Source organism: Sorex fumeus, unplaced genomic scaffold (assembly GCF_029834395.1).
Source record: "Sorex fumeus unplaced genomic scaffold, SorFum_2.1 ptg000037l, whole genome shotgun sequence".
NCBI classification, from domain to species: Eukaryota; Metazoa; Chordata; class Mammalia; order Eulipotyphla; family Soricidae; genus Sorex; species Sorex fumeus.
In genome coordinates this window covers 26,194,364-26,207,963 of record NW_026606094.1, presented here as the reverse complement: position 1 = coordinate 26,207,963, position 13,600 = coordinate 26,194,364, and the positions used below count along the sequence as shown (strand labels likewise).

The 13,600-nt window shown below is 46.1% G+C and overlaps 1 protein-coding gene across 4 annotated transcripts in view; it reads right to left on the bottom strand.

The window, feature by feature from the left end:
• ATXN7L1 (ataxin 7 like 1) overlaps nt 1–13,600 on the bottom strand; it is a 270,996-nt gene that overhangs the window by 117,925 nt on the left and 139,471 nt on the right. The window lies entirely within an intron of this gene.

Genomic DNA, 13,600 nt, shown 5'->3' with positions numbered 1-13,600 from the left:
CTACCACACAAAGCAAATAAGAGCGGAGGGGAGGAGAGTTTTATTGTTTGGCCGTGGTTAAGACAAGAGAACTGCCCACTATTCTGAGGAAAAACTGTTGCACAACTATGTGGCAGCCCCTGGCCCTCTTCATCTCTGCACTCCTCACTTGGAGCCACCGGAGGCTAAGCCCCCAAGAAGTGGTGTGCCACAAGGCTCAACTTCTAACTCTAAGAAGTTAGTGATCTCTTATAGAAGGGCTTAATGGCCCCTGGGTGGAATACAACAATCTTCACCCTCTTTCCTCTAAGGATATTTTTTGTAGCATTTTCAGTTTTGTTTTTTTTTATAACAAACAATACAAAATATATTATTTCGGTTCTGGTTTGGGGCAGGGATTGGGGTTCGGGATGGAAACACCTGAAATATGATGATGGGAAGGTGTCATGGTGGTGGGATTGGTGTTTGAATATTAAATGTAATGAAATACTATGAACTACTTTATAAAATAAAAAAATTTTAAAAAATGGGCAGAAACTTAATACACACAGGAACCTGACACTTCACTAAAAATCATGTACATACTATCAATATGCACTTAAAGGTATTCAATACCATTGTCAGTGAGTAACTGTAAATTTAAACATCTCTACATACCTGTTAAATGACTGGTGATAATTAAAATTTGTAATCTACTATGAACTATTACTTATTTTTCTTAAAATTTTTTTTCATTAAAATACCATGATTTATAAAGTTAAAAAAAAGTGGTGTGCCAGTGAAAAGTGCTCCATAAACCTTTTAAAAAAAATCCATCTGTGGGGCCACAGAGATAGTACAGTGGGTAGGGCACTTGCCTTGAATGCGGCCAAACTGGATTCAATGCCTGGCACCACGTCTGGTTCTCTGAGCTTTGCTGGAAGTGACCTCTGAGCACTAAGGGGTGTGTCCCCAAATGAAACAATCAAACAGAAAAAAAATCTCTCTGAATCCGTCCCCAGCTTCTCCTCAGACAGTAGCACACGACTGCCCAGAGAAACAGGTTGGAGTGGGGCTCTCTTTGGCAGAAGTCTGCTCTCTTCTTTTCTTTTCAGATTTTGGAACTATGCCTAGTGGTGTTGGGTATACTCCCTGAGGTTAGACAGGAGACTAGTTCTGGGGATGGGACCAAAGCCTCACACATCAACACATGTGCACCGGGGCTTTCGGCTGACTCACAGCCCATGCCTCTTTTAATATCATCATCATCATCATCATCATCATCATCATCATATTGTATATGATCAGTTACTTTTGGCAGAGCCTGGCAAGCTTCCCGTGGCGTATTCAATGTACAAAAACAATAACGGGTCTCATTCTCCTGACCCTAAAAGAGCCTCCAGTATGACACTGTTGGGAAGGATGAGTAAGGAGAGGCTAAAATCTCAGGGCTAGGATGAATGGAGATGTTACTGGTGCCTGCTCGAGCAAATCGATGAAAAACGGGATGGCAGTGATACATCATCATCATCATCATCATCTTCATCATCATCATTATTATTATTAGCACTGTCGTCTCGTTGTTCATCAATTTGCTTGAGCAGGCACCAGTAACGTCTCCATTGTGAGATTTGTTGTTACTGTTTTTGGCATATCAAATTCGCCATGGGTAGCTTGCCAGGCTATGCATGTGGGCGGGATAATCTTGGTAGCTTGCCGTGCTCTCAGAGAGGCACAGAGGAATCCAACCTGGGTCAGCTGCGTGCAAGCCCTACCTGCTGTGCTATCGCTTCAGCCCATTATTATTATTTAATTATTATTATTATTATTTTTTTTTGGCCACACCCAGCGATGAACAGGGGTTACTCTTGGCTCACGCACTCAGGAATTACTTCTGGCGGTGCTTGGGTAACCATATGGGATGCTGGGAATCGAACCCGGGTCAGTCGCGTGCAAGACAAACGCCCTACCTGCTGTGCTATCACCCCAACCCCCATCATTATTATTATCATCATTATTATTAATGTTCTTGTTGAGGTGGTGGTGGTGGGGGTTTGGATCATACCTGCCAGTGCTCAGGGGCTATTCCTGGCTCTGCTCAGGAGTGAACCCTGGCAGACTTGGGGGATCATATGCAGTATAAGTGACCAGATGCAAGGAGAGCACGTTACTCCCTGTACTATCACTCTGGTCAGCCTTTTAAAAATTTTTGTTAAGGGCCAGGAGGACTGGTCCCTGGTAGGAAGCTTGCCACCAAGAAGCAGGGGGAGGGGGTGTGTGTGTGCAGTTAGGGCAGAGAAGGGACCACTATGACAATGATGGTTGGAAATGATCATGCTGGACAAGAATAGGGTGCTGAAAGGAGGTAAAGGGATATGCATGATGCCCTTTCAGTAACAGTATTGCAAACTACAGTGCCTAGAAGGAAAATAAGACACACACACGAAAAATAAGACAGACAGTGAGAGAGAGAGAGAGAGAGAGAGAGAAGAAAAGTGTCTGCCATATAGAGACAGGATGCCGGGACAGGGTGGGGGAAGCTGAGTGGGAGGGAGATTGGGAATAAGGCTGGTGGGAAATGTAGACGGGTGGAGGGATGGGTGTTGAAACATTGTATGACTGACAACTCAATCATAAATAACTTTGTAACTGTATATTTCAAGGTGACTCAATCAGAAAATTAAAAACATTTAAAAATACTTTTTTTATAGGGGCCACCCCTGGAGGTGTTGGTTGAGGGTTGGGGGTCTAGGGACCAAATTTGGGTCCTCGTACACACTAGGCATATGCTTTGCCACTTGAGCTTCCTCCCAGCCTCAGGAATCCGCTCTCTGAACGTCAAGTGCAGGCTTGGCATCTGACTAATCAGAACAGGGACACTGAGAGCGACTTTAATTTAATTTTTCCATTTCTGATGAAAGAGCAGCACAGCCAGTTATTGACTCTCTACACATCCCTCCACACTCCTAATCACCTCGGAAATCACACAAGGAGCGCGGAGAAGGCTGAGAGCAGGAAGCTGCACACCTGCAGCTGCTGAACCCACCAGCCGCATTACTGGAGGGTGCTTCACACATGCTCGGAGCCTCAGGGAGCCCAGGAGGCACCCCAAACACCACGAGAGCCGAGGACACCCAGACACAGACCGAGAGTGGGTGGGTGGGCAGTGAGCAAGCCTGGGCAGCAGTGTGGCACCCCGGCACATGCATCCTCAGGCCTGGGCTGCAAAGTCTGGGAGCCAAGTGGCAGCTCCCGATGTGAGACAAAAGCGGGGTTTAGAAGCACAGCGCCCACCTCTGTAGACGCAGCCTGAGCGCTTCCAGCCCGTGGGAATGTCTGGAATGGTTCGGGCCTTCGTGGATGGATCATCAACCACAGAAGTGAAGGAACTTGGAACTGCATCCTCATCAGGGCTGCACAGGCAACGCCAGAGACAGTGCCACCATGCCTCTGTCACCACCTTCCTCTGTGCCTGTAGCTGCCTGGGTCCTGCCAAGCGAGCAACGTGTTCTCCCTCTGGGAGCTACACTCTCTGCCACAGAGACTCAGCTATCCATGACCGGGAGGAGCCCACTCTACCACACTGCCCCTCTTCTAATAATTTAACTATTAACATTTTAGAGCCCTTGAAATCATCGCAGCATGAGGTCCTCTTAAATAACACATAATGAGCCTTACCCCCTAGTTACGACTCTCCAGAGAGAAACGTTAACACAGATTAAAAACTAGCAATCGCTTTCTTTTCAATGTCCCACTCAGCCACATAATAGGGGATACGGTTTTTTTCTTTTCCCTCCAGCTTGAGTGTCCTGATGGGTAATTTGACTGTAGCTGTTACAATTAAAATGTGTATCTCTATGCTCCAGAAATTCCTGCAGAAACATGTGCCCACATCCAGGAGCCGCAGCCCTGGCCCGCAGCCCTGCTGTGTACGGGAAACCACAATGAGAGCACACGTGCCGGCCGAGGGAATGATTCACAAGGCAGAGAGCCACAGGCAGGTTTGAAAGGGATCCAAACGGAACGGTGTAGATAAAAACCAATCTGCAGGGGCAGGGGAGATAGTACAGCGGTTAAGGTGTTTGCCTTGCAGATGCTGGACCTTGGCTTGATCCCAGGCACCACATACAGTCCCCTGAGTACAGACAGGAGTGGAACCTGACCACTTCTGGGCATGGTCCCATGGCTACCACCACCCCAAACCAAACCAAACTCAGTCCAAACAAAATTGCTAAGATGGGAAAGATAGTTCACTGTGCTCAGGACTATACAGTTTGCATGCGCCAGGACTCAGCTGTAGATCTCCAGGGCAAGAGATAGCACAGCAGGTAAAGTGCTTCCCTTGCGTGCAGCCAACCCCAGTTTGGTCCCTAAAACCACATATGATTCCCCTGAGCATTGCTGGGTGTGTGCTCTTTCCCAAACAAACAAACAAACAAACAAAACATACACACAAAACGAGTTTGAACTTCAGCACCAGCCCTCACCTTCACCTCATGCACTTTGGCCCCAGAGTCCTTCTGAGGTGACTCTGGTGGTCCCTGGCACCATAGAGTCTGAGCAACACTACACCCGATTCCTGCAACTGAACCACCCAGTCTGGTTGGCCCAAGAGTCACTGGGAGTGGCCGCCGGTCCCCCTGAGCACTGCTAGGGAGGCCCAACCAAGCCACCACCATCAAACTCTAGAACTTATGTCAGGATTCTCCATAACTGTCACTGTCCTCCCGTTGATTTGCTCGAGCGGGCCCAGTAACGTCTCCATTAGAGACTTTGTTGTTACTGTGTTTGGCATATTGAATACATCATGGGTAACTTGCCAGGCTCTGTCGTGCGGACGAGATACTCTCGTTAGCTTGCCGGGCTCTCCGAGAGGGGCGGAGGAATCGAACTCGGGTTGGCCATGTTGACTGCGTGCAAGGCAAACGCCCTACCGGCTGTGCTATGGCTCCAGCCCTATGTTAGGATACAATTTATATTTATGTAACTGAATTTCAAAGGGAACTCCCCCCTGCGATCTAAATGTGGAAATAAGTACACAGAGACACTTCTGGACTACCAACAGTGTTGACCCCTGGAGGAAGTAGACTTAAGTAGTACTAAAGAGGATGTTAGATTACATTGATGGGGAGAGGGAGATAGAACAAAGGGTGATGTGTCTTGGATACAGAAGTCCTGATTTTAGCTCTGACACTCCATGGCCCCACAAGCCCCTCCTGGTGTGGCCCTGGTGGTCCCCAGCATTGCACAACTGGGCCAAGTATCACCTAGAGTGATCCCCAGCAATCCTGAAACAGAGGATATCAGGTGAAACTAAAAACGTCTGAATGAACCATGGGCTTGAATGATAATTTATGAGCTCGTAGATTAACAACTGTACCACAGACATAGGGGTTAATAAAAGGGTAACTGGGTATGGGGGTATGGGACTCTAAATCACCCTCCTGATGTTTCTGCAAATCTAAAACTGTTCCCCCAAAGTCTTGATTTGATTTTTCTAAAAAAAATTCTTTCTGGTTCTGTACTCAGGGATCACTCAAGTGGTGCTCAGGGGACCATAACGGAGTTTGGGAGATCAAACCCAGGTCGGCCGGGTGCTAGGCAAGTGCCCTATTTGCTGTGCTATTGTTCTGGCCCCAGTAAATTATTCATTTTAAATAATGTTACTATATGTTTCGTACATTGCCAAAAACCTAGCACAGATTTCAAATTGGTGAGGCTAGATTAGGGAATTTCTTTTCCTTGAGGGAGATTCTCGTGGCAGGAGAACAAAGCCTTGAGGGGACAGATGAATGACAGGTGGGTCATTATGGAGCATGGGGGTCCATGTGGAGTGGGGACAGCCTCAGAGCTATGTGTAATCTTAAGTCTCCCCCTTGATTCCTTTCTTCGTGTCTCTCTAGAAGCTGGATTAGAGGAGAGCACAGCGCTGAGGTGAGTGCAGGGAAGATGCCACATTAATCTCCTCACAACCCTTCCATTTGCTTCCTTTATGCTCCTCCAGTACCAGGTGCTGCTCCTCAAACCCAACAACCACACTCCTGCCTCAGTGTCTTTGCACCTGCCTGGAGCTATCTCTCTTGGAAAATCTCAAGAAAAAGGTGTCTTTCATTGCTATTTTTTCTGCTATTCCCAAACAGAAAGTGATTTCTATGAATGAGTCACCTTTTTTTTTTAATTAAAAAAAGTGGGGTGGTGGGGGAGGGTCTGTGTGTGTGTGTATGTGTGTGTGTGCATGGGGGGGGGCTTACTATTACAGCATCCATAACTACAATAGAATGGAGAATTTAACAGGCATTCAACAATCTGTCCAATGAATTTATGAATGAATGGCCGACTTTTTACACAGCAGTGTGCTGACTAGTGTGCTGAAAACAATAATAATCATACTCAAATTATATTTATCAGACACTTGTATTCTTTTCTGATATGCGGCTGTTGTACCCATGACTTACTTCTAGCTCTTAGGACTTATTCCTGGTTCTTGGCTCAGGGGACCATAGATGGTGCTGCAGATTAAAATGGAGTTGGCCACGTGCAAGGCAAGTGTCTTAACCCTTGTACTAACTCTCAGTTCTATTCCCTTCTATCCTTAAAAGCTTAGAACGTGGGGCTGGAGTGATAGCACAGCGGGTAGGGCATTTGCCTTGCACGCAGCCAACATGGCCAACACAGGTTCGATTCCCAGCATCCCATATGGTCCCCCAAGCACAGCCAGGAGTGATTCCTGAGTGCATGAGCCAGGAGTAACCCCTGAGCATCGCTGAGTGTGACCCAAAAAGCAAAAAAAAAAAAAAAATAAATAAATAAAAAAATAAAAAAAAAGCTTAGAACGTTACCTTCTTTAGGAACTCTTGTGTATTGGTAAAAGTAATGACACCTTCTCTCCCTCCCTCCCTCCCTCCCTCCCTCCCTCCCTCCCTCCCTCCCTCCCTCCCTCTCTTCCTTCCTCCAGCAAAGTGCCAGACACAAGATTTAAGATAGCATTTGACGCATCAGTTTTCTCTCTGGATTCTTAACATCCCTCATGGCAGAGAACTTGAGATACTCTCCTACAGACTAATTGTTTAAACTGATTAATTACCAAAGTCTCCTCATGAGCATCACAAGTTTGAAATCCATGACTGCCTCATTCACTGTACCACTGGGAGGGTCAGAGGTGATTTTAAAAAGCAAAAAACACAGCCTAATCAGTGGCTGAACAAATAGCAGTACTCCTACATAAAAAAAAAAAAAACAGAAAACCAAAAATCTGTGTGTTAGGGGGCGATTGAGAGATAGCACAGGGCTGAAGGCACTTGACTTGCACATGGCCGGCTCTGATTTGATACCTGGTACCACATATGGTCCCCGAAACCCTGCCAGGACTGACCCCTGAACACAAGTCAGGAGTAAGCCCTGCACAGAGTCAGTGCCCCACTCCTTTAACCACTGCCAAAAAAGGTAAAGAAGCACAAGCATGTAGTTAAGTCTGAAACCCACGTAATGGGTTCTCCACCAGTAAATGCGAAAAGACAAAACTATGGGTAAAGCAAACCAAACCAAGCCCTCTGTCCAACCTGGCTCTTCCCTCAGATACCTCCTCAGAGGGCCAAGGAGCCTGTAGCCCGAGACAGCTGCCACTGCTGGTGGGTCCAACCTGCCATCACCCACATCCTTCAATCAGGACTGGCAGCCCACTTCCTGTCACAGGAATCCTTTACAGATTAAGTAGATCATCAATAATTTTGGGTTCACAATTGTTTCTAATGTGTACCAGCTCTCTCTGCTGCGCCCGCTCTTCAGCCGAGGGCCTGATGGCCGTTTGTGTGGTGGTTCTGATGTGGTAACTTCCCTGATCCTCCTCTGATTTATAAAAACCTTAACAGTGCTGGCTTTGGGCTTCCTCAAAAGATGCAGGCCAGAGTGATACTATGGCGGGGAGGGCGCTTGTATTGCATGCTGCCAAACTGGATTTGATCTGTGGCACCCCAGATGTTCTCCCAAGTACTACCAAAAGTGATCCCTGAGCAAAGATAGAAATATGCCCTGATAGTGATCAGGGCTGATATGGACCAGCAACTCTTTATTTTTTTTTTTTAGCCAGATATAGACCAAAAAACATTTTTCTTAAAGGAGCTTGTTAGTAAATTAAAGTGATTCTTGAATGTTGGCATATACTGATTATCCATCAGCCAGGCCTATTTTACAGGGAACACAGCGCATTCTCCCAAATTTTACTCAGATGTGAAGGTAAGTAAAAATGAAGGGAAAGAGAGAGGGAGACGGTAGCAAAGTAAAGTTCTAGAGCAAGCAAAGAAACCATCGGCAAATACCCTTCCTAGCCATGTGGTTGATGCCTCTGTAAGTTCTATCCCATATTCATACTGTCTTCCTGACGGGGTATGTGACTCTTTAGCCTTCATGGAGAGGTGGAGACTTCCACACAGACGTGACTAATATATTCTGCAGAAACAAAGGCTCACCCTCCTGTGTTTTCTCTCCTATAAGGGTGAAAATATTTTCAAAGCCCCAGAAGAAATTCTCTTTCACCTCTGCTTTTTTTCTCCTAGGCCCCAGGTCCTAGGCTAAATCTTCTATGGTAATAATGACCATCCCTTTTGAAGAGCACTTGCTCTCAGCCACCTCAAATGGCGGGGCACACACGGATAAGAGGGGCTACCTGGACACATGGGTCCCTCTTTGGGAAGGTTATCTTTTTTTCCTTCAGAATCCAGAACCTTCCAACAGTTTATGCCACTGGAAGGTCAAACCTTACCAACACCCTGTCTTTCCCCACAGTCTTTTTTGTTTTCTTATGGAAAGGTGTCAAACACACACACACACACACACACACACAAAGAGAATAGTCATTTGTAGAGTATATTATATGTTATATAATAATTATATATAACTTATATATAATGAGCCTTATATCCAAGGCCAGGGTAAACTAGGGGCCAGGAAGACTGGTCAATGGTTGGAAACTTGCCACAAGAGTGTGTGTGGGGCAAAGGGAAGTTAAGATACAGAAGAGACCAACATGACAATAATTGTTGGAAATGATCATTTTGGACAGGAACTGAGTGTTGAAAGTAGGAAAAGGATATATCTGATAACCTTTCATTATCTGTATTGCAAACCATAAGGCCCAAAAAGTGAGAGAGAGAGAGAGAAAGAGAGAGAGAGAGAGAGACAGAGAGAGAGAGAGAGAGAGAGAGAAAGGGAGACAGAGAGAGAGAGAAAGGGAGACAGAGAGAGAGAGAGAGAGAGAGAGAGAGAGAGAGAGAGAGGAAAAGTGTCTGTCATAGAGCCATAGAGGAGACGGGGGTGGGGGGGAGGGTGCCGCACTGGGACCATTGGTGGTGGGAAATATAAACTGGTGAAGGGATGGCTGTTGGAACAGTATATGACTGAAATCCAATCACAAACAACTTGGTAACTGTGTACATCACTGTGATTCAATAAAAAATGAAATAAGACACACACACACACACACACACACACACACACACACACACACAAGCACAAGCGCATCCACTACTTCGTTTTAGCAACAAACATGTGGTGGATTCTTTCCATCCAATCCCACACCTCAACCATCGTCATTGTTTTCCGGACTGTTGTAAAACACACACCAGACAGGGGACGGTGTCGCCAGCACCTGCTGGTATTTTTGTCTTTCTTTGCACTTGCTTCTTGAGGCAGTGACTCAGCCCAGTGTGATTTCCTGCTGGTTACTTTACTCAGGATGGAGGTGCCATGGCACACACAGCAATGGTTGGCATCGCTCCTTTATTAATTAACCAAACCTAAGCCAGCAACCTACTCATTTATTCATTTGTTGTGTTGTCTTACCCTAAGAAGGTTGCTTCATTAGGAACAATCATTTAATGAGACGCCAGGTAAAATTCAAATTTTACACCTAAGATTGGGTATGAAGATAAGTATGATCTGTGTGACTGTTTTGTGTCCTTAGGATGGAGGAGGGGTGGAGAGCCAGAAGCCTAGGGCAGTAGTATACATTCCTGTCCACGGATGGTGCCGGCCTGCAGGTGTACAGAGGAGAAAACCTCTGGTCTGCTTCCTTGGTTATAACTGTCTGTCCCCAGACTCGGGAATGTAGGACAGACGCCAGTCTGCAGGTGTAAAAGGGCTGACAAAGGCTGCTTGAGAGTCCTGGGATGGAGAGATAGTTCAGAGGCTAATGCTCTTTCCTTGTATTCGGTTCCTGGCACCAATGGTCACCTGAGCACTGCTAGGTTAAGCCCTGAGAACTGAGCCTGGAGTGTGGCCCCCTCAAACACCCAAGTACACTAGAGTTTTGAGTGAGGGAACACCCACTATCAGAGAAATGGATACCAGGACATCCTTCCCTTTGCCTGGTGTCCCCAGGATTGGGTGATGTGGGTTCATCCATGAGTGGGGACAGCAATGTCCACACTGGGGCTGAATCCAGGGTCTACAAAGCGGATAAAGGTGAAAGCTGAGCCAGTGGACCAATTGTATTTGTTTTTTTTTTGCTTGTTTTGGTGATGCTCAGGGGTTTCTCCTCTGCAGTCCTGGCGGTGCTCATGGAACTATGTGAGATGCTGGGGATAGAACCCTAGTCAGCAGTGTGCAAGGCAAGTGCTCTACCTGCTGTACCATCTCTCCAGTCCCAAGAATACTCCAGTTGTGTGTGCCTGCTGCAATGCTGCGGATTCATTCTTTATGGAGCTACTTACCGCGTGCGCTAATTGCCTTGCAGTGTGATAATGAACATGTCTGTGGTTGGAATCCTCCTGGAGTCCAGAGGTTAGACTCGCTCTGGGTTTGCCTGGTCTCTCCTTACAGACATACAAGACTGACAGGGGAGTGATCACATGCCTAGTCATTCCCTCTGAGCTGCTGGAATCCTTGTTGGCTATGAAGGACGCTGACCTGCACGTAGCCAAGGGCTGCCGCATCCCACCTGAGTCACGTGCAAGGGCTGGCCAAAAGTTTGTCTTTGCCTTATTGTTGTGCTCAGATGGTCTGAACAGAAGACTAGGCTTACAGGTTTAGGGTAATTTGCAGTTACCTTTAAAGCAGTGGTTCTAGGGAGCTTGGAAACCTGGTGATGGCCCTGGGGGGCAGAAATGCAATTCTGGCTAGAGCACATGTCTCCATGTGTGAGGCCCAGCGTCTGATCCCTGGCACCCCATACCACACTCTACAGACACACATTCCCATAAAGCACACACATCACACTGCCCCCATACATCCATACATACACACCACAAACATCACATACCACACACATCCACACCACATACTACATACACCTCCATACATATGCAATACATACATCAGATACATACACACCACACACACCACATATATACACACCACACATGCATACACCTCCCCAAACATACCACCCCAACCCACACCCCCATATATACACATACACATCACATACATCATACCACACACACACCTCACACCACACACATCCCCCCCACACATCCCACACCCATATACCTTTCCACACCCCACACACATACATACAAATACACCACACACATCATACCACATACATCCCTACACACCTTACACACATACACACTACACACATCATACCACATATATCCCTCCACACCCCATAGCCCCCACACATACACACATACACCATAACATACCACATACACCCCATACCACATCAGACACATACACAGCACACACTACAGACACCCCACACATACAAAATACACACATCTTATACATATATACCACACATCGCACATCACATACATCACTTATATATACCCACACATCACATATAATACACACCACACAGATCACATGCATACACCTCCCACACCACACATGATATCCCACACCCAACACACCCCACACATACACACATCACACCACATACACCCACCCACACATAAACATGCACATACACACCACACTTACATAATCACATACAACATGCACACCTCACACGCGTAACACACTTTACACATATATACATATACCACACACATATACACAACACACACATATAAACATACCACACCCACATGTCTCACATCATACACACTATACACATACACCCAACACACAACACACATACTCATACCATACAGCACACACCCTCTTATGGGCTGGTCCTGCCCCAGGTTAATGAAATCAGTGTTTGGGAGCGAGTCTGGGGCTTGTGAGTGGTTCTAAGGTGCCCCCATTCCTACAGTACAGTGGGTGCATGTTGTGAGGGAGTGCTGAGTCTTTCTTTCCCTTCCCTGGCAAGGGCCCTCTTTTTCCTCACAGCTCTTGAGATAGAAGAGATATGTGCTTCTTATTCTTCTTCTTCCTTTTTTTTTTTTTTTGCAAGGACTTCTTCCTTTTTTTTTTTGGTTTGAATATTTGGGTTATGTGGACTCATGATATGGATCAAGGGAAATTTCATCTTATTCTATGGGCTGAAATAGTTTGAATAACAAAGGCTATTCTTGGTTTTTGAAGGCTTGATGATATCCAGATATAAGACCATAAAGGCCAATAAAAGAGGGTAATCTCTTTAATAAACTTTCCAAGGGATTCTATGCTTATTGATATATTCAGGTGTCAAACACACCACACACATCACATACACACCACGCTTACATAATCACATATAACACACACACCTCACATGCGGCACACACACTTTACACATATATACATATAAAATTTTCAGCTCCTCACCAGGTCACATAGCACCATTCTCTTCTGGGGGGAGGCAATTTTGATCATTTCTATTTTGTTAGGGAAATTTTTCATTTATTCCAGATTTTAAAATTGATTGTCATAGATTTTCACATGCAATGCCTGGATAACTCTTATATTTTTCACTCACTTGGCAGTGGCAATTTCAAATGTTGCGGACCATGAACTTTTCAAATTTATTCCACTATAATAATAATAATAATAATAACAGTAATAACGGCTAATGCGTATTGATCACTGACCATGTGCTAGACTCACACTCCAACTGCATCACTTGGACTGACCCTGCTGATCCTAGGACAATTCTGCGAGAAAGGTTCTCATAGGCTGTTCATGTTATAGGCCAATTTCTCGCCTCCAGAAGAGCCATGTTCAGCTCCTCACCAGGTCACATAGCACCATGCTCTATATGCTCTATAACTGCTCCATAGGCTGTCTCCTGATGTCTGTGTGTTTAGACACAGCCTATCATTTGGACTACATTACTGGAGGGTTAAGAATTAAGGAGGTGGGGCCAGAGAGACAGCTTTGCCTGTGGGAGGCCGATGTTTAATCCTGGCTCCGTGTGGTCCCCTAAGTACTTCTGGGAATGACTCTAGATTGTAGAGTAAGGCCAGGAGGGTGGCCCCATGGCTTGGAAGCTGATCTCATGTGCTGGAGGAAAAGGAGTTGGGATGGAGAGGAGACCACTAAGCAAATGATGGTTGGAGGGATCACTTGGGATGGCAGATGTGTGCTGAAAGTAGGCTATAGAATGAACACGATGGCTGCTTAGTGCCTATGTTGCAAACCATAACATCCAAAAGGAGAGAGAGTAAGAGGGAATGTGTCTGCCACAGAGGCAGGGGAAGGGGTGGGGGTGGCAGGAGGGACAGTGGGAACATTGGTGGTGGAGAATGGGCACTGGTGGAGGGGTACTCGAACATTG